The following is a 19,375-nucleotide window of genomic DNA, read 5'->3' on the forward strand; positions in this document are numbered from 1 at the left end:
TTGGTCAGAGGCAAAGCTGTGGTATGGCAAAGAATATCCTTATAGCCCGTGTTCCTTCCCTGGTCCTTCATGCCACGTCAGCTCCCTTCCTAAGGTCTACTTCTTGGGCACCTGAGGCTCTTAGGCTGTCAGATTCAATGACCTGAGCCTAATTTGCCTTTACTGGGAAAAGGGCACTTACAGGAAAATTCAAAAGATAAAGGCGTATCATTCCCCTGTTATGTAATTTATGTTTCCAGAAGTAAAGTTTGGAAATGGGTTAAATGCTTGTCAATTGGAAATAAAAAGTGCCTTATTCTGTTTAAGCCAGGACAATAGGTACAAAATGGAGTTGCTTATGCTAAGCTCCATATCACCCAAACCAAGATGTAATGTAAGTAGAGTTTGAGGGCTCCCAGAAATGGAACCAGTCAGGAATCAGCTGGCCAGCACTGGTTAGGTAATTTGTCTGATAGACCCCTGCCGTCTCCCAAAGGACAGCAAACTTGCATAATTAATGGGCTTTTTTGCTTTGTACAACTTCCTTGTTCCTGCTCCATTCTGCCTATGCAAATCTTTCACTTTCTGTTGCCACTTGGAGTTCTTTTGTATTTGCTAAATTGGATGCTGCCCAATTCAATCAGTGTTTGCTTAAATAAAGTCTTGAAGTGTTTAATATGTCTCAGTTTATCTTTTAATGATCCTTTTTCAGTCATCATTAACAAGAATGCACTAGATCTCTGTTGGAGGACTTGGGGGATTTTCAAGGTCTGTTGTTACGTAAGAAAAGCAAAATGCAGGGAAGTGTACATAATGCCACAATGATTGAACTCCCCTGTAGGTGTATTTGTATAGGATTATACAGACATAAAGAAAAGTGGGGAGGGCAGCCCGGGTGGCTCAGCGGATTAGCCCCGCCTTCAGCCCGGGGCCTGATCCTAGAGACCCAGGATTGAGTCCCACATTGGACTCCCTGCGTGGAGCCTGCTTCTCCTTCTGCCTGTGTCTCTGCCTCTCTCTCTCTCCCTGTGTCTCTATGAATAAATAAATAAAATCTTAAAAAGAAAAGAAAAGCGTGGAAAGGTACATACCAGGCTGTTAATACTGTTTACTTGGGATGAGATAGGACTACCAGGAAAATCAGTTAAAAAGACCTTTACCAAAAAGACTCAGGTTAACAACAGCATGGATAATACTTTAATTCTATTTACTTAAATTATATATTCTGTGTGGATGTGTGTGTGTACACACACATATATATACATCAATCTATGTATAAATAAATCTAGTTTTTCTTTTCTTTTTTTTAAAGATTTTATTTTTATTTATTCATGAGAATACACAGAGAGGAGAGAGAGGCAGAGACACAGGCAGAGGGAGAAGCAGGCTCCACGCAGGGAGCCCGATGTGGGACTCAATCCCGGGTCCCCAGGATCATGCCCTGGGCTGAAGGTGGCGCTAAACTGCTGAGCCACCCGGGCTGCTCAAATCTAGCTTTTCTTATGTTTTCTGCCTTTTATACTATGTCTAGACCTTGCCCACACTAAAATTATAAAAGTATTTTATTGCTATTTCTTCTAGATAGCTTTGCTTTATTTTATACTTTTGTTCTTAGTCCATCTGAAATTTATTTCCATATAAGTTGTGTGGTAGGGATTGAATAAAATTTTATTTTCTCAGTCAGTTGCCTGAGAAGATATCCTCTAACTTTTTTTTTTTTTAAGATTTATTTATTTATTCATGAGAGACACAGGCTGAGAGAGAGAGAGAGAGAGAGAGAGAGAGAGAGGCAGGGACATAGGCAGAGGGAGAAGCAGGCTCCTCACAGGGAGCCTGATGTGGAACTTGACCCTGGATCCCAGGATCACGAGCTGAGCTGAAGGCAGACGCCCAACTGCTGAGCCACCCAGGTGTCCTTATCCTCTAACTTTCTAAAAGGAGCAGTAGTGTATTGGCAGGCTGAGTCTCAGTGGCAAAGCAGTGTTGAGTATGGATTCAGAACATGATTGTGAAGCTGCCTTATGGCACTGGAAGGGTAGGGATCAAGATCTCTGGAGATAGCAATGGTAGGGCAGGGCCAGTGTGACATGTGGCTGTAGCTGCTCGCACCTGTGCGACCCCTATTGTTCATGGAGGCTCCTACCATCTCTGATCTTCCCAAGATGGGAAGAGGTTAACAGATCTTTTTTTATTATATTTTCAATATTATTTTTACTAGCTTGCTCTCTAGGTCTTTATAGTCCCTTTTCTCAGAAATTGAGAGACAGTGACATGTTTCCTTGGCTTTAGGCAGAGTGGCCCACTTCAGTGGCTATTCTCTATTAGCAAGCAATCATATCTATAGCCAAGGCTCTTATGACTTCCAGCCCTTTCCATCTCACTATCTGGCCAAGGCACACTTCTCAGAAGTCAGAAACAGTAATGCTTACCTCCTCCTTTTGTTTGATTCTTTATCTCAGTGCTCAGGGTTCTCATTACCATTTATTTCAGGATCCCCCAGGGCTGAAAGGACTCCAAAGTCTACCTTATAACATTGGATCTCCTAGAGAGAGATTGCAGATTCTCCCAGATATCTTCTATCCCTCTTTGCTCTACAGGTAAGAGAGAAAAATGACTGTGATACCATTTCTGGCTAAATAACAATAATTTAAAGAAATTCCTGGGAATGTCTTTTGTTATGCCAAAAAGCTGGGACTCTCCTTTGTTATACCAAAGACAGAACAAGAAAAATTAAAAGAAGGAATGTCAAGTGATAGTAAAGATTTGATTTCAGTCCAAACTAGAATCAGAATATAAAACATGTTAAAAAAGTGACATCTCAGTGGCTCAGTGGTTGAGCATCTGCCTTCAGCTCAGGGTGTGATCCCAGGGTCCTGGGATCAAGGCCTGCATCAGGCTCCTTGCATGAAGCCTGCTTCTCCCTCTGCCTACGTCTCTACCTCTCTCTGTGTGTCTCTCATGAAAAAAAAATTAAAAAATTAAAAAAACATTAAAATAGAAAGAAAACTCTCAACGGATGATAGAAAGCCATTTTTGTTGTTATAGAACAAAACAGACAGGTGCATCTTTAGAATCCATTAAAACAATGTTGAGACAGGATAGATGGGATCACATGGTTGGTTATAATGAGAGGAAACTGTTCAAAAGGAATGAGAAGTTATCAAAAATGCAAATCTGATCATGTAATCACAAATGGTTCAATACAGAAAGCAAGAGGGTACTTGGAGAACTTGGTGTTTTTTGGGGAAGTACTAGGATAAGTTCTTGAATGAACATGTATGAAAAGAAGACAGAAGAGGGGTACAAGGGCATGGCATACATCTTGAAGAGTAACAACAGGGATGCTAAATTCTAAATGTAATGAAGTCTTTTTTTTTTTTTTAAGGCTGTGGTGGTTTTACCAAAGAATCAAAGACATGTTTACGGGTATTAAAAGTATCAAGAAAGGGATGAGGGATGTGCTTGCACTACGAACTCATGGATTAATGTTCATGGCTTGATGGGTGTTATGGGTTGAAATGTGTCCCCCCAAAATATATGTCGAAGTCCTTCCTAATTGCCAATAATTTAAAATAAAAATCCTATTTGGAAATATGATCATTGCAGATCTACTTAGTTAAGCTAAGTTCATACTATGTAGAATGGTCCCTTAATCCAGTATGATTGGTGTTCTTAAAAGAAGAGATGAGAGAGATGTTTAGGAAGGAGAATTCCACATGAAGACACTGACACATGAGGGGAGGATGCCATGTGAAAATGGAAACAAGGATCAGAAATGAAAGAGGAAATAGTATAACTGATACCACAGGAATACAAAAGATCATAAGAGACTGCTATGAACAGTTATATGCTAACAAATGGGACAACCCAGAAGAAATGGATAAATTCTTAGACACATACAACCTGCCAAGACTAAATCATGAAAAAAGAAAAATATGAACAAATTACTAGTACAGAGATTGAATCAGTTATCAAAAATCTCCCAACAGACCAAAGTCCAGGACCAGATGGCTTCATTGCTGAATTCTATCAAACATTTAAATAAAAATTAGTATCAATCCTTCTCAAACTTTTCCAAAAAATAGAAGAGGAGGGAACACTTCCAAACTCATTTTATGAAGCCAGCATTACCCTGATTCCAAAACCAGATAAGGACAGCACAAAGAAAAGAAAATGACAGGCCAATATCCCTGATAAACACAGATGCATAAATCTTCAACAAAACGTTAGTAAGCCAAATCCAACAATACATTAAAGGGATGATATACACCATAATCAGATGGGATTTATTCCAAGGATGGTTTAACATTCATAAATCAATGTGATGTGGCACATTAACAAAATGAAGGATAAACATCATAAGATCATCTTAATAGATCAGAAAAAGCATTTGACAAAATTTAACACCTATTTATGAAAAAGTCTCAACAAAGTAGCTATAAAGGGGACATATCTCAATGTAATAAAGTCCATATATAACATAGCCGACATCATATTCAGTGGGGGAAATCTCTAGAATCAGAAACAAGACAAGGATGCCCACTCTTACCACTTATATTCAAAATAGTACTAGAAATTCTATCCCAGGCAATTAGGCAGGAAAACGAAAAGGCATCCAGATGAGAAAGGAAGAAGTAAAATTATTGCCATTTGTAGATGACACAGTATTTTATATAGACAATCCTGAAGACTTCATTGAAAAACTGTTAGAACTAACACACAGGTTAGGGAGGGGGAACGATGATGGAGGAATAGGGTCCCCAAGTCACCTGGCCCCACCAACTCACCTAGATAACTTTCAAATCATCCTGTAAACGTACCCATTTGGCCTGAGATCTAAAGAGAGAACAGCTGGAATGCTGCAGTGAGAAGAGTTCGGGCTTCTATCAAGATAGGAAGGCGGAAAAATAAACAAATAAAAAAGCCTCCAAGGGGGAGGGGCCCCCGCAAGGATCAGGGCTAAGGCCACAGCGAGAGCCCCCAGGGACAGGAGAGCCCAGGCATGGAAAAACAGGAACTTTACCAACCTTCCTGGATGGACAGGCACTCGCAGGGAGCTGGGGCAGGATCCCAGGAGGGGCGGGGATGCCCCCAGGCTCCTGGGTCACTAACAGAGGAGGGGCATCCGGGGGAGAGCGAGCCGCACCCTGCTGAGCTCCCTAAGGGGCTGGAGTGGGGCCCTGGGAGCAGCTTGGGCCGTGCAGGCCCTGGAGCCCAGGGCACTGGGAGACACTGCCCAGGATGTCATGCTCCCCCTGGGACAGGCAGAGGCCAGGAGGACACAGGGCAGCCAGGAGGCTCCTGCCACCAGGCACCCTGAGCTGTGCAGATCAGTGCCCCGCCCCTGGAGCATCCAGGCCCCTGCACACTGGGAGCTTCGGTAGTTACTGCCGGAGCCGACTCTAGGGCTGGACAGCTGGCCACCGCCACTGTTGTTCCTCCTCCTGGTGTCACCTTGTACTTGAGACTGAGCAGGGGCCTCACAGCTTAAACAGCTCCCACTGAGCTGTGCACCTGGTGGGGGCGGGGCAGCTCCCCAGGGGCACACACCTGAGAATCAGCACAGTAGGCCCCTCCCCCAGAAGACCAGCTGGAAGGGGAAGAGCAAGTTCTTGACCAAGCAGTGCTGGAAAGCTCCAGGGGAAGTCGAGGGACTTACAGTATATAGAATCAGAGGATATCCCTCCTTTTTTTTTTTTTTTTTGTTTGTTTCCCCCCACTTTCCCCTTTTTCCTTCCTCTGTCCAGTACAACTTGCTTTTAGCCACTCTGCACTGAGTAAAATGACTAGAAGGAAGAACTCATCACAAAAGAAAGAATCAGAAACAGTACTTTCTGCCACAGAGTTACAGAATTTGGATTACAATTCAATGTCAGAGAGCCAATTCAGAAGCACAATTATAAAGCTACCGGTGACTCTGGAAAAAAAGCATAAAGGAATCAAGAGACTTCATGACTGCAGAATTTAGATCTAATCAGGCTGAAATTAAAAATCAAGTAAATGAGATGCAATCCGAACTGGAAGTCCTAACGATGAGGGTTAATGAGGTAGAAGAAAGAGTGTGTGACATAGAAGACAAGTTGATGGCAAGGAAGGAAGCTGAGGAAAAAAGAGAGAAACAATTAAAAGATCATGAGGAAAGGTTAAGGGAAATAAATGACAGCCTCAGAAAGAAAAATCTACCTTTAATTGGAGTTCCAGAGGGCGCTGAAGACACAGAGGACCAGAAAGTGTATTTGAACAAATCAAAGCTGAGAACTTCCCTAATGTGGGGAGGGAAACAGGCATTCAGATCCAGGAGATAGAGAGATCCCCCCCAAAATCAATAAAAATTGCTCAACACCCCAAAATTTAATAGTGAAACTTGCAAATTCCAAGGATAAAGAGAAGATCCTTAAAACAGCAAGAGACAAGAGATCCCTAACTTTATAGGAAGAAGTATTAGGGTAACAGCAGACCTCTCCACAGAGACCTGGCAGGCCAGAAAGGGCTGGCCGGATATATTCAGGGTCCTAAATGAGAAGAACATGCAACCAAGAATACTTTATCCAGCAAGGCTCTCATTCAGAATGGAAGGAGAGATAAAGAGCTTCCAAGACAGGCAGGAACTGAAAGAATATGTGACCTCCAAACCAGCTCTGCAAGAAATATTAAGGGGGACTCTGTAAGACAAAGAGGATGCCCGAAGAAATAATCCACAAAATCAGGGACTGAATCGGTATCATGATGACACTAAATTCATAGCTTTCAATAGTAACCCTGAATGTGAATAGGCTAAATGACCCCATCAAAAGACGCAGGGTTTCAGACTGGAGAAAAAAGCAAGACCCACCTATTTGCTGTCTACAGGAAACTCATAAGGACACCTACAGCCTGAAAATAAAACGTTGGAGAACCATTTACCATTCGAATGGTCCTCAAAACAAAGCAGGGGTAGCCATCCTTATATCATCAGATAAATAAGTTTATCCCAAAGACTGTAGTAAGAGATGAAGAGGGACACTATATCACACTTAAAGGGTCTATCCAACAAGAGGACCTAACAATCATGAATATTTATGCCCCGAATGTGGGAGCTGCCAAGGATATCAATTAATAACCGAAGTTAAGACATACTTAGATAATAATACACTTATACTGGGTGACTTGACCATAGAGCTTTCTAAAATCCATAGATCTTCTAAGCACAACATCTCCAAAGAAACAAGAGCTTTAAATGATACACTGGACCAGATGGATTTCACAGATATTCACAGAACTTCACGTCTGAACGCAACTGAATACACATTCTTCTGAAGCGCACATGGAACTTTCTCCAGAATAGGCCACATACTGGGTCACAAATCAGGTCGTAACCGATACCAAAAGATTGGGACCGTGCCCTGTATATTTTCAGACCATAATGATTTGAAATTAGAACTAAATCACAAGAAGAAGTTTGGAAGGATTTCAAACACATGCAGGTTAAGGACCATCCTGCTAAAAGATGAAAGGGTCAACCAGGAAATTAGAGAAGAATTAAAAAGATTCACAGAAACCAATGAGAATGAAGATACAACCATTTAAAATCTTTGGGACACAGCAAAAGCGGCCCCAAGGGGGAAAGACATCACAATACAAGCATCCATCCAAACACTGGAAAGAACTCAAATACAAAAGCTAACCTCGAACCTAAAGGAGCTGGAGAAGGAACAGCAAAGGAAACCTTCACCCACCAGAAGACGACGGTTAATAAAAATTCGAGCAGAACTCAATGAAATAGAGAGCAGAAGAGCTGTGGAACAGATCAACAAAACCAGGAGGTGGTTCTTTGAAAGAATTAAGAAGAGAGAGAAACCATTAAGCCAGCCTTATTAAAAAAGAGAGAGAGAGAGAGAGAGAGAGAGAAAAGACTCCAATGAATAAAATCATGAATGAGAAAGGAGAGATCACCACCAACACCAAGGAAATACAAACGATTGTAAAAACATTATTCTATTTTAATTACTCCATTTTCTCCATTCAAGATTCAGCTTTATTTCTTTTTTATTTAATTATCTTCAATGATGTTACTTCTCCTCTGCTAACTTCCTAGTTCTGCATATGTGTCTACATTTATATCCGTTTCTCTGTTTCTCTGTCAGTGCGCGTGGATACACAACACGATTTCAGTTCAGGTGGTGGTCAGGCTGGAGAGTCAGTGCCTCCTGTCTACTTACAGTTCTGTGGCTGACAGCAGGTTTCCTACTTGTAAACACTCAGTCTGAAGACTCACTAGATTGACTCATCACGCTGCCTTTTTATGATCACCCTCATTGTTTCAATTCTACATGCCTGCAACCACACTAATTCTTATTTTTAACAGTCAATGTTCATTCCCCCTTTTTACAGCATTATTTCATATATATGTGTGTGTGTATATATTTATATGTATATATATATATACACACACAGACACACACAATTCTTGCTCTCATTTCACTCATACGGTCTGTACTTCAAGTAGAAAATTTTCATTCAGCTTGAGGAGATGCCTTTTGTTTGTTTTGTGGAGCAGATCTGGCGATGCGTTTTCTCTGTTTTGTGGGATATGATTCAGAATTCCTGGGTTTGTGCCTCCCTGCTCACGGGACACCTGCTTCTCCCTCTCCCTCTGCCTGTCTCCCCTGATCGTGCTCGCACGCGCTCTCTCTCTCTTAAACAAATAAATAAAATCCTAAAAATTAATACTACTTCTAATAAATAACACACAGAGTGAGCATAAAGGTGGACATGCAGGCCTGCTAGACCTGGCTGGAGACCCCCTCCCTTGTGCCTGTGTTTGTCGTCTTCCCCTTGTGCTGCCGGCTGCAGAGGTGCATGACCTCCCGGGGAGGGAGGAGGCCCATGGAGGAGCCACCCTGGCTCCTGAAAGACCCCGTGAACGAGTTCAGTCTTCAATCTGAACAGCCACTCAGTGCTGTCAGGTGGGGCAATCTGTGCTGACGCGGTACTGACACTGGGGGAGTCACTTGGTAATTCAGCATAATGGGATAGACCTACAAAATGTGGATCACCAAATTAACTGAAATAGTTATCAGTCTGCTAGTTTTCAAATGACCAATGCACGCCTGCCTGGCTCAGCCTGAAGGGCGTGTGGTTATTGATCTCGGGGTCCTGAGTTTGAGTCCCACATCGGCCACAGAGTTTCCTTAAAAAAAAAAAAAAAAAAAAGAAAAGCACAAGTATTTAAAAATGCTGCAAATCAATAAGGCTCCCACCGCTGAGCTGGTGAGATGGGTCCTCCCACCTGCTCCTTCAGCCGCTGAGCCCTGAGCACAGATAGTGCCCGAGCTGATAAACAGACTAGATCCTCCCTCTCGGAGCTCATGCTCCAGGGGGGGAGATGGACAAAATATGGAACAATATCAGGAATGGAAAGAGCGATTGCTCCCTAGAAAGAGAGCCTGGTGCTTCCCTGGGTCCTGAGCTCCGCAGGTGACACTGTGACCAACTGTGGGGCTTTGACAAATGCAGCATCTGGGGCTCCAGGGGGCCACTGAGGGGAGGAGGTGAAGACCCCCCAGGGCCACTGCCTCGCCAGGATCACAGCCTGGGAAGGAGGCAGAAGGGGGCATGGAGTCAGCTCTGTGTCCTCCGTTGGGGGCCAAGGCTGCCCCTCCCTTCCTGAGGAGGCTGGGAAAAGGTTGCTTGGATGGAACCAGCTACAGACATGGAGATGTGACGGGGTGGGGGTAGGCATTGACAGCCCAGATGGGAGGCATTCCAGCAGGTTCCAGTCTGAGGAAGAGCCCAGGTCAGGGCGACCCACCGGGTGCACCACTGTCCACAGCTCACCCAGTGGAAACAAGGGAATGGCCCATAACACCCGACAGGCAGGGTTTTGAGATAAGGATGGCCTCACACCCTCTAGGCCAAGACCCCGACACCTACTGTAGGGTTTGCCTTGGATTCAGGAGCCTAGGATCAGGGGAAGCTATTGCCCATCCCTGCCCCGGTGGGACTGTCATCTTCTGGGCCTCCAGAATGAGGGTACCGGTGCCCACGTGTGTGCACACAGGGACCTTGTGGGCCTGGACGCATGTACACACCAAGGAGGAACATGTGGTTGGAGGTATTTCCTGCATGGGACACCCGCCTCCAATGTCATAGATATGATGCCACAGGGACGTCTGGAGGAAGCACCTGCTAGGATAATCCCTGTCCTACAGGCAAGAGGCAGAGACCATCCCCGACGGGCACAATGGCTTCTCCGGGGTGAAAACCAGGGAAGAATGGAAAGTTGTGTCTGAACCCAGGTGTGTTTCCAGGCTGGGGCCCTGGCTGCACACAGTCCTTCCCTGGGGCCTGTGGAGAGGGGTGTGGTTGTGTCACTGTGTGCACACAGGCCATTGCCTGCGGGGGGGGGGGTGTCGGTAGCCCCGAGCGCTGCTCCTGAAGCTTCCTCCAGACGTGGGTCAGGGAAGGGGTCCCAGGCAGTGAGGTCAATTCTTTCACAACAGAGGCCAACAGAACTAGGAATCCCTGCACCCGGGCCCCCACATTCCAGTGCAGCCCCACCTCAGGCTCACTTGGCTGGAGACATCTGCTACTGGAAGATGTTCTCTTGCTGCTTGCCCAGGTCCCGGGACTTTGGCTCCCAGCAACCCCAGGGACGCGGCTTTTACAGGCTGCAGAGTGTGGCTCAGCCGGCAAACCCAATGCCTCGGTAATACAGAGCAGCCCAGGCCAGGCCAGGCCACCTGTGCCAGCCACCCTGGGCAGCCCCATCCCCTCCTCTTCAGGGAACCAGGGATGTGTGGGCAGGTCGCATCCAGGCTGGGGGACCTTGCAGGGCAGCAGGGTCCCCGGTGATCCCAAGGCCCTGCAGCAGCACCCCTTTGCTCTCCTTGGGGGAGGTGGGGCCTCCTGCGCTGTGGTGTGTCTGCAATGGAGTCAGCTGGGTGTGCGGCCCGGCCGAGGCGGCCAGACCGGGTGCTGAGGCCTCCTGCCTGGCTGCCCCGCACTGTCTTTACAGAGCTCCACATGGGACAATGGGAGGCGGCGGAGGCGGGAGGAAGAGGACATCCCCGACACCCCGGTGGTGATCAGGAAGGAGCCCAGCACAGCTAACGGAGGCCTGCAAGGGTTCAAGGTGAGTGCAGGGGCTGGGGCCACCCGACACCCGGGGCCCCGATGCAGCAGGAAGGGCCCCGGGTCCCAGAAGCCAGCCTGCTGCTCCCCTGGGCTCCCCGCTAGACTTCTGCTGCTACAGGAGTCTGGATTCCCCTACTCCCCAAACTTGCCCCCATGGCCCTGCCCCTGCCTGGGCCAGATGCAGAGTCCCTGTGCACAGATTTGTAGGAATATCAGAATAGAGCCTTCAGGGGATGCCTGGTCGCCCAGTGGTTTAGCGCCTGCCTTCTGCCCAGGCCCTGATCCTGGAGACCCGGGATCGAGTCCCGCCTCAGGCTCTCTGCATGGGGACTGCTTCTACCTCTGTCTGTGGGTCTGCCCCCCCCCCCTCTGTGTCATGAATGAATAACAACTTTTTTTTAATAATTTCTTTTTAAAGATTTTATTTATTTATTCACGAGAAACAGAGAGAGAGAGGCAGGGACACAGGCAGAGGGAGAAGCAGGCTCCATGCAGGGAGCCTGATGTGGGACTGGATCCTGGGTCCCCAGGATCATGCCCTGGGCTGAAGGCAGTGCTAAACCACTGAGCCACCCGGGCTGCCCATAAAAACTTTTGAAAAAGAGACACACCATGTCTCATCGCACGTGGTCTCCAGTAGTTTGCACTGTGCTATGCTTTCTCCTAACTGGTGCTCCCAGGAGGCCCCATTGGCCTGACGTCCTTCCCCTCTTTCTCCAAGGCTTGAGCATGGTCCTGGTGAGTTGGGAAACTTTTCCCCAAAGGGACACGGGGCTCACTGTACTATGTCTATCGCTCTGCAATTAGGTTATGAAAAAGCGCATCCCTGCCCCCCCCTCCCGGGGTCAGGCACAGGGGCCTCGTGTGCTGCACAACGTGTCAGAAGGCCAGTTGGTTCCCACAGCCACTGAGCCCTTCACTGATGCAGGACTTTGATGCGATTCCCTTCTGTTGCCAAATCACAGGGCGGCGCTGAACATCCTGCAGCCCTCAGGCCCTGGGCCCTCCCACCCAAGGAAAGGTCTCCGTGTGGGCACCTCGAGAGAGGGACATGTGGTCAAATTCAAGGGGTGAAGCTGTTAATGCAGGGAGGTGCTGCCAAAACTCAGCTGACAAGCGGCCCTGGGATACTGACCCCTCCCACTTGAGATCCTTGTATTGATCCATATTTTTAAAAAAATTTATCCTCTAAGATTATTTCTTTATTGGATAGTTTGTTTAAGAGACAGGCAGAGAAGCAGGGAGCGGAAGAGGGAGACACAGGCTCCTCAAGCACACTCTGCCCCAAGCGCAGAGACTGCTGGGGGTGGGATCTCAGGATGCTGAGACCATGACCTGAGCCACAACCCAGAGTCAGATGCTAAGTGACTGAGCCGCAGGCGTCAAGCCCCGAGTTCCTGCTGTGGGCACTCCTGCCCACCCCCCCCGCCCCCCACAGCCACTGAGCTCGGGCTTTGGTCTGCGCTCCAACTCCCAGGTGCTCTGGAGGCTACAGTGCAGGCTGCACGTCCCCTCTGTCCCACCTCAGGCTGAAAGGGCCTCAGCCCTGAGAAGGAATCGGATCTGCCCGACCACCCCCAGCCGGAGGGAGCTGCTGGAGCAGCAGGTAGAAGAACTGGTGCCCGCCTTGCTGCGCTTGCACAATCTGTCCCTATTTGAATTTCTAAATGTTTTGGAAGACTATGGCACCCCTGAAGAGGTGCTGGACCTGCTGTTTGCAAAGTGAGCTCCCTGACCCTCCACAGCCCAGGGGGATGGGCCACCTACTGGTTGGGAGTCTTGGGGAATGTGGCTGAACTTCCCGGCCCCTCGGGCTGCTCCTCCGACTGGAGTAGAGTCACACAGGGCCTAGTTGGGTCCTGTAGGGCAGCCCCCGGGGCCTGGCCTGTGGCAGGTCGGCTAGAGGGGCTGTGCTTGTGCTCAGCAGTCATCGTTCTCTCCCCATGACGAAGCGTGTGCCGCCTCCCCACCGTCGCCAGGGTCTTGAGCTGGGCTGTTTTGCCATTGAAAGGGAGTCCACCTGGGGTCTGTATCCTGGGGCATTTGGAGTAGGGGTCCCCGGGGACACCTGGGCGCCCCGGCCCACCCGGATATCAGCCACGGGCCTGGCCGGAGCCCTTTCACTCCTCAAGCATTCAGGAAGCGCCGGCAGGTGCAGGTACTTCTCCAGGAGCTGCCCGTGGCCCCACGCACAGAGCGGACGGCCCCCCAGGGCTCCGGACTAGTCGGAGGTCAGAGGGTGACAGCAGCTATGAGGAGAGGTCGCGTCCACAGGATGATTCATGTGATGCCCCCCGCCCTCCTCTAGATATCGATGCATCGTAGCTTCCTGCAAGAAGGAAGGAGTCCGGGACCAGTGGGAAATGTGAGTGAGCTCTGGCTCATGCAGGGGAGCCTTCCCTCTCCAGGAGGGCCACGAGGGGGCTGTGGGTCAGAGGGGCTGCTGGACCCTCACCCCACACATCTGCAATTCCTGTGACAGGGTAATGGTCTGAGGCCCCTTCAGGAAAACAGCAAAGGAGAGCCGTGGGTGGGGTGCGGGCTTTGTGGGAGAGCACTGGGACGCCAAAGGGACCTCCTCCATGCCCATTCCCCCAACCCTCTGTCTGCCCCACACCTGGGACCCAGAGCAGAGGGTGTGAGGAGCATCGCACTCACCAATCTGGTGGCATCTGGACCCGGGTGCACAGCAGGTGCTCAGGAGAGCCAGCGAGGGTTCACGGACCAGACGGCCCCCGCCCGTGGGAGATTAGAGTCAGTGGAAGGACACCCCCCGGGGGCCCCTCTTGAGTGAAGCTGGGCAGACCCACAGGAGGGAAGGTTCCCCGGGAAAGACAGTGATGGTCACACCGCTGGTCATGGGCTCCCACGCACAGAGGCTTCGTGCCAGCCCCTCCTCAGTGAGCAAGCCTGTGGCAGGTAAGACCGCCAGGTGGCAGGTGGACAAGGAGCAGCACTGGCCTCCGACAGCCCGGCACGGGAGGCCGAGGGCCCCGGTTCCTGCAGGGCTTCCCCGGGACACCTCTGTGTGAGGGAGCCCTGTCTTCTGACGCCTCTGCCCACCTGTCCCTCCCCAGCGCCATGTCCTCCTTCCTGACCATCTGGCTGGAGTACTATGAGGAGGACTTCCACGATCCCCCAGAATTTCCTGCCCTGACAAAGCTGCTCAAATTCACAGGGCAGTACGTGCCAGGCTCAGTGCTCGACTGTCGTGCGGAGTGTTACCTTCGGCGTTTCATAAACCTCCATCAAGCAGAGTTTGAGGATGGAGGTGAGGAGGACTGGGGTGGCCGAGTTGGGGACAGGGTGGGCCACACAGATCAAGCCTCCGTGCTGCTGGGCCAGGAGCACTGGGTAGGCTCACACCCCATCCCCACGGGCTGCAGTCTGGGGAGACTTCCCAGGGCTCTTGCACTCACACACGTTGAGCGGTGGGAAGAGTGTCCTTGATTTGAGAGGGACGTGGAAAGTCCGTCCTGGTGATGATACTTTGTCTTCTTGGGGCTACAGCTTTGGCCCCCAAGCAACACCCTGTCCCACCTCAGGAGCCTGCCCCAGCCCCGACTGTGGGGTCTGCTGCACCTTCAGGGCCTGAGGTGACCGAGCCGGTCCCGACTGCTGGAGGTGAGGGCTTGGCCTGAGCTGAGATGCTGGCTGCTGAGTCCAAGTCAATGAATGTGGTTTTGGCACCTATGATTCCCCGCCCTGATGAGGAGCCACCTGCACCCTCAGCCACCCAGTGGAGGAGTAGGCCCTGGCGCCTGCAGTCAGGGTCCCCAAAGTGCCAGAGCTGCCACCTGCCTCTGGAGCAACTGGCTTTGACCCCTGAGCAACCCCCTGAACCACCTCGGGAGCCGCCCCAGCTCCTACTGCGGGGCTCATGATGGCTGCAGCCCAACGGAGGCTTCCCTCTCCGGCATTGCGCTGTTTCTATATTTTGTTTTTCTTTAACCTCTATAATGGCTTATGAATTTTATTTGTAATAAAAGATAAATTAAAGGCACAAAATTGACTCTGATGCTTTTCAATTGTACATCGTGGTACTTTAGGTCCATTCACAGTGTCACAGGCCCTGCAGCCCCGGGCGCTGGGGGACACTGCCCAAGATCCCATGCTCCTCTCAGGACAGGTGGAGGCTGGGAGGCCACAGGACAGCAAGGACGCCCCTACCACCGGGCGGCCCTGAGCTGGGCGGATAGGCGTCCCCCCACCCCTGGAGCATCCAGGCCCCTGCAGACTGGGAGCTGTGGTAGTTACGGCAGGAGCTGACTCCAGGGCTGGACAGCTGGCCGCCACCAGTGTGGCTGTTCCTCCTGGTGTCCCCTGTGCCTGGGACTGAGCAGGGGCCTCACAGGATAAACAGCTCCCACTGAGCAGGGCACCTGGCAGGGGGTGGGGCAGCTCCCCCAGAAGCACACACCTGAGAACCAGCACAGCATGCCCCTCCCCAAGAAGACCAGCTGGAAGGACAGGGGAAGCAAGTTATTGACCAAGCAGCACTGGAAAGTTCTAGGGGAAGTTGAGGGATTTACAGTATATAGAATCAGAGGATACTCCCCCCTTGTTTTTTCTTTTCTGTTTGTTTCTGTTGTTTCCCCATCCCCTTTTTATTTTTTTGTTTCTTCTTTTTTTTCTCTTTTGTTCCTTTTTCCAGTATAACTTGTTTTTGTCCACTCTGCACTGAGCCTAATGACTAGAAGGAACAACTCACCTCAAAAGAAAGAATCAGAAACAGTCCTCTCTCCCACAGAGTTACAAAATCTGGACTACAATTCAATGTCAGAAAGCCAATACAGAAGCACTATTATAAAGCTACTGGTGACTCTAGAGAAAAAGCATAAAGGACTCAAATTAATAAAATCATGAATGAGAAAAGAGAGATCACCACCAACACCAAGGAAATACAAACGATTTTTAAAAATTTATATTATGAGCAGCTATATGCCAATAAACTAGGCAATCTAGAAGAAACACACATTTCTGGAAAACCACAAACTACCAAAACTGGAACAGGAAGAAATAGAAAACCGGAACAGGCCGGTAACCCGGGAGGAAATTGAAGCAGTCATCATCAGAAACCTCCCAAGACACAAAAGTCCAGGGCCAGGTGGCTTCCCTGGGGAATGCTACCAAACGTTTAAAGAAGAAACCATACCTATTCTACTAAAGCTGTCCCGAAAGACAGAAAGAGAGGGAAGGCTTCCAAACTCGTTCTATGAGGCCAGCATCACCTTAAGTCCAAAACCAAAGACCCCATCAGAAAGGAGAATTATAGACCGATGTTCCCGATGAACACGGATGCAAACATTCTCCACAAAATACGAGCCAATAGGATCCAAAAGTGCATTGAGAAGTTACTCACCATGACCAGGTGGCAATTATCCCCGGGACGCAAGGCTGGTTCAACACTCATCAAACACTCCGTGTGACTGATCAGATCTGCAAGAGAAAAAACAAGCAATGTCCACAAGAGCCAAACTGTGGAAGGAGCCTCGGTGTCCATCGAAAGATGAATGGATAAAGAAGATGTGGTTTATGTGTACAATGGAACATTCCGCAGCCATTAGAAATGACAAATACCCACCATCTGCTTCAACATGGATGGAACTGGAGGGTATGATGCTGAGTGAAGTAAGTCAATTGGAGAAGGACAAACATTATATGGTCTCATTCATTGGGGGAATATAAAAGATAGTGAAAGGAAATAAAGGGGAAAGAGAAAATGAGTGGGAAATATCAGAAAGGGAGACAGAACATGAGAGACACCTAACTGGGAAACGAACAAGGGGTGGTGGAAGGGGAGGTAGGTAGGCGGTGACAGGACGACGGGGTGACGGGCACTGAGGGGGGCACTTGATGGGATGAGCACTGGGTGTTATGCTATATGTTGGCAAATTGAACTCCAACAAAAAATAAATTAATTAAAAATAAATAAGATCTAACTGTTGGGGTGCCTGGCTGGCTCCTGTGGTGGTGCATGGGATTCTTGATCTCAGGGTTGTGGCTTCGAGCCCCACCTTGGGTGTGGGGATTACTTAGAAATAAAACCTTTAAAAAAATAAAGCACTTTTTAGCACTTATGCAGAAGATAACCTTTGGTCCTTTAGTTTATGAAAAATGTGGCAAAAATATAGGAATGTGAAATGATCTGGTAATATTAAAAGTAACATTTTTTAAGAAGTTTAACTTTTACTATAGATCAACACTGAAAAATATTTGAAAAATAAAACCTCTTGCTAAAGAAGCTACATGTTGGTATTCTAGTTTTCTCTTTGTAGATCCAGGTCTGTACTTCCAGGCATGTGGGTTAGAGACTCATCAGGACTCTGAGTCTCCCCTTTCTCCAACGGCCCCTTCCATACAACTCAGCTCCACTTAGTCCAACTTCCTATCACCACGGTCTGTCTGCCTTAATGCCCCGGCGGTGGCACAATGGTGACCTTCAGCCCCACTTGCCAGGTTTCTCAGAAGGTCATGGCCCTGGTCAGATGGGGTCAGACGGGCACTATCAAAGATATCCAGTAAAGATTTTCGGTGGCCCTCAGGCTATGTCTCTGCTACTGGAAGCAACCTGGTGCCAGAGAGACAGGCAGCTTTTCTCTCTCCATCTCCAGAAATCTCTTTGAATTTTGTCTCCAAACTTCTGAATTGAGCTAAGAGTAGGAGAAAGAGTTTATTCTGTGACCACAGTCTATATATTATCATTAAGGTAATTCCTGGGTTATGCATCCTCCAGTCACCTTAGATAGCACCATGGCTGTTCACCACCCAACCTCCACAGACTAGAAAACAGGGCTCCGGTAGGATAAAATACCTCAACCTATCAGCCATCACTTAAGCGGTTTTGTTTTGTTTAAATAATTAGTGCAAAGTACTTTCCCCCTGAGTGAAATACACATTCTCACAGAGGGGATTTCCCTAGGGATTCCCGTGCTGCGGCCCCAAGGCTTGGAAATGTTTTCCCTCAACCAAAACCAGGACTGAACTTAAACATCAAGGGGAAATACTCCAAGGAGTCCTGAGCTGACCTGTGCTCTTGCCAAACTAGCAAAATCCTAAAATCATGGGCTAGAGACCAAGTAAATGAGCACATCCCTGGTTGAAACTGATACATCATTTAAAAAAAAATCTCCTCCGATGATTCTATGGTACAGATAGGGTAGAGACACACTGTCAAGTCATGTGTGAGGATGATGAGCAACCAATTCTATTGTCTGACTAAGGCAATACATGTCCTACTCCCAAGCTCTAGTTGTATTGAACTGAAATTCTGGGAAACCACTTTATTAGAGACCCATCTGGTGGCTCAGCCAGGAATCGCACAGGGTGTCTCCAGGAAGGAAGGGGCCAGTCCTGGGGCCTCTGCTAGTGCTGGGATCCCTAAGATTTATGCACACACTCCCTTCTCAGAGGAGGCCCGGTTCTGGTAGGATTATCTCCACTGACCCATGGATGTGTGTTGGGCGGTTGTACTGAGATCAAGGGACTTCAGCATAGGGCCGATAATGTATAATTATATAATCACACAACGAGACTTATTTGGATGGCACGCTGACAGCTTAATTGAATGGAGAGGTCCCTCACGGGATATCTTTCAGTGGCAACAGTATTGGGCCACCACCCAGAAAGCGAGGATAGAAAAGGAACTCCCCAGAGGAGAGGGATTGAAGAAGGGCTTACTTAGGGAGATGATGTCTCTCATCGGGATATGGAGTCTCTGAGCCAAGGAATTATGAATGGATGACCAGATCTTGGAGATACTAATATTCATGATTTATCTTATCTACTGCTAGTAGATGTCAGGTGGTGATTCATGGGATATGCCCAGAAGATATGGCTAAGCTATAAATGGCTTAACCTCTACCAATCTGGGCTATGTTTAAATCAATTCAGTGTGTAAAAATTTGAGGTTGGTAACAGTGGTTTTTTGAGTTAAAGGTCTCTGCCTGCTGTGAAAAAATAAACAGAGGTCTGCTATGCAAAGATCATCTTTGGCTCATCCATAAACCTTGACTGATCATTTCAAATGATTTGTCTTTATGTTCATGGATTAGTTTTCCTCTTGATCAAATCCAATGCTAGAACCCTTTTTTTATATAGACTTTTTTCATTTCAACTATTGTGCTTTTCAACTCCAGAATTTTTAACTCCATTTTAAAATCTATCACGATATATTGAAACTCTTGATTTGGTAAAAATGAATCTTTTCTGGTTTCATTTTTTGGGAGGGAGAGAAGGAAAAGAGGAAGAGAGAGTCTTAAGCAGGCTCCACACTAAGCAT

The 19,375-nt window shown here is 48.1% G+C and overlaps 1 long non-coding RNA gene across 1 annotated transcript; it reads left to right on the top strand.

Moving 5' to 3' along the window:
• The first annotated feature begins 2,462 nt into the window (after positions 1–2,462).
• Positions 2,463–13,104, top strand: LOC121489801. The gene is made up of 3 exons (XR_005987426.1): positions 2,463–2,576; positions 10,976–11,092; positions 12,572–13,104. It is a non-coding gene; the product is annotated as an uncharacterized LOC121489801 (long non-coding RNA).
• The last annotated feature ends 6,271 nt before the right edge of the window (positions 13,105–19,375 follow it).

The sequence above is a fragment of the Vulpes lagopus genome, chromosome 4 (assembly GCF_018345385.1).
Source record: "Vulpes lagopus strain Blue_001 chromosome 4, ASM1834538v1, whole genome shotgun sequence".
Lineage (NCBI taxonomy): Eukaryota > Metazoa > Chordata > Mammalia > Carnivora > Canidae > Vulpes > Vulpes lagopus.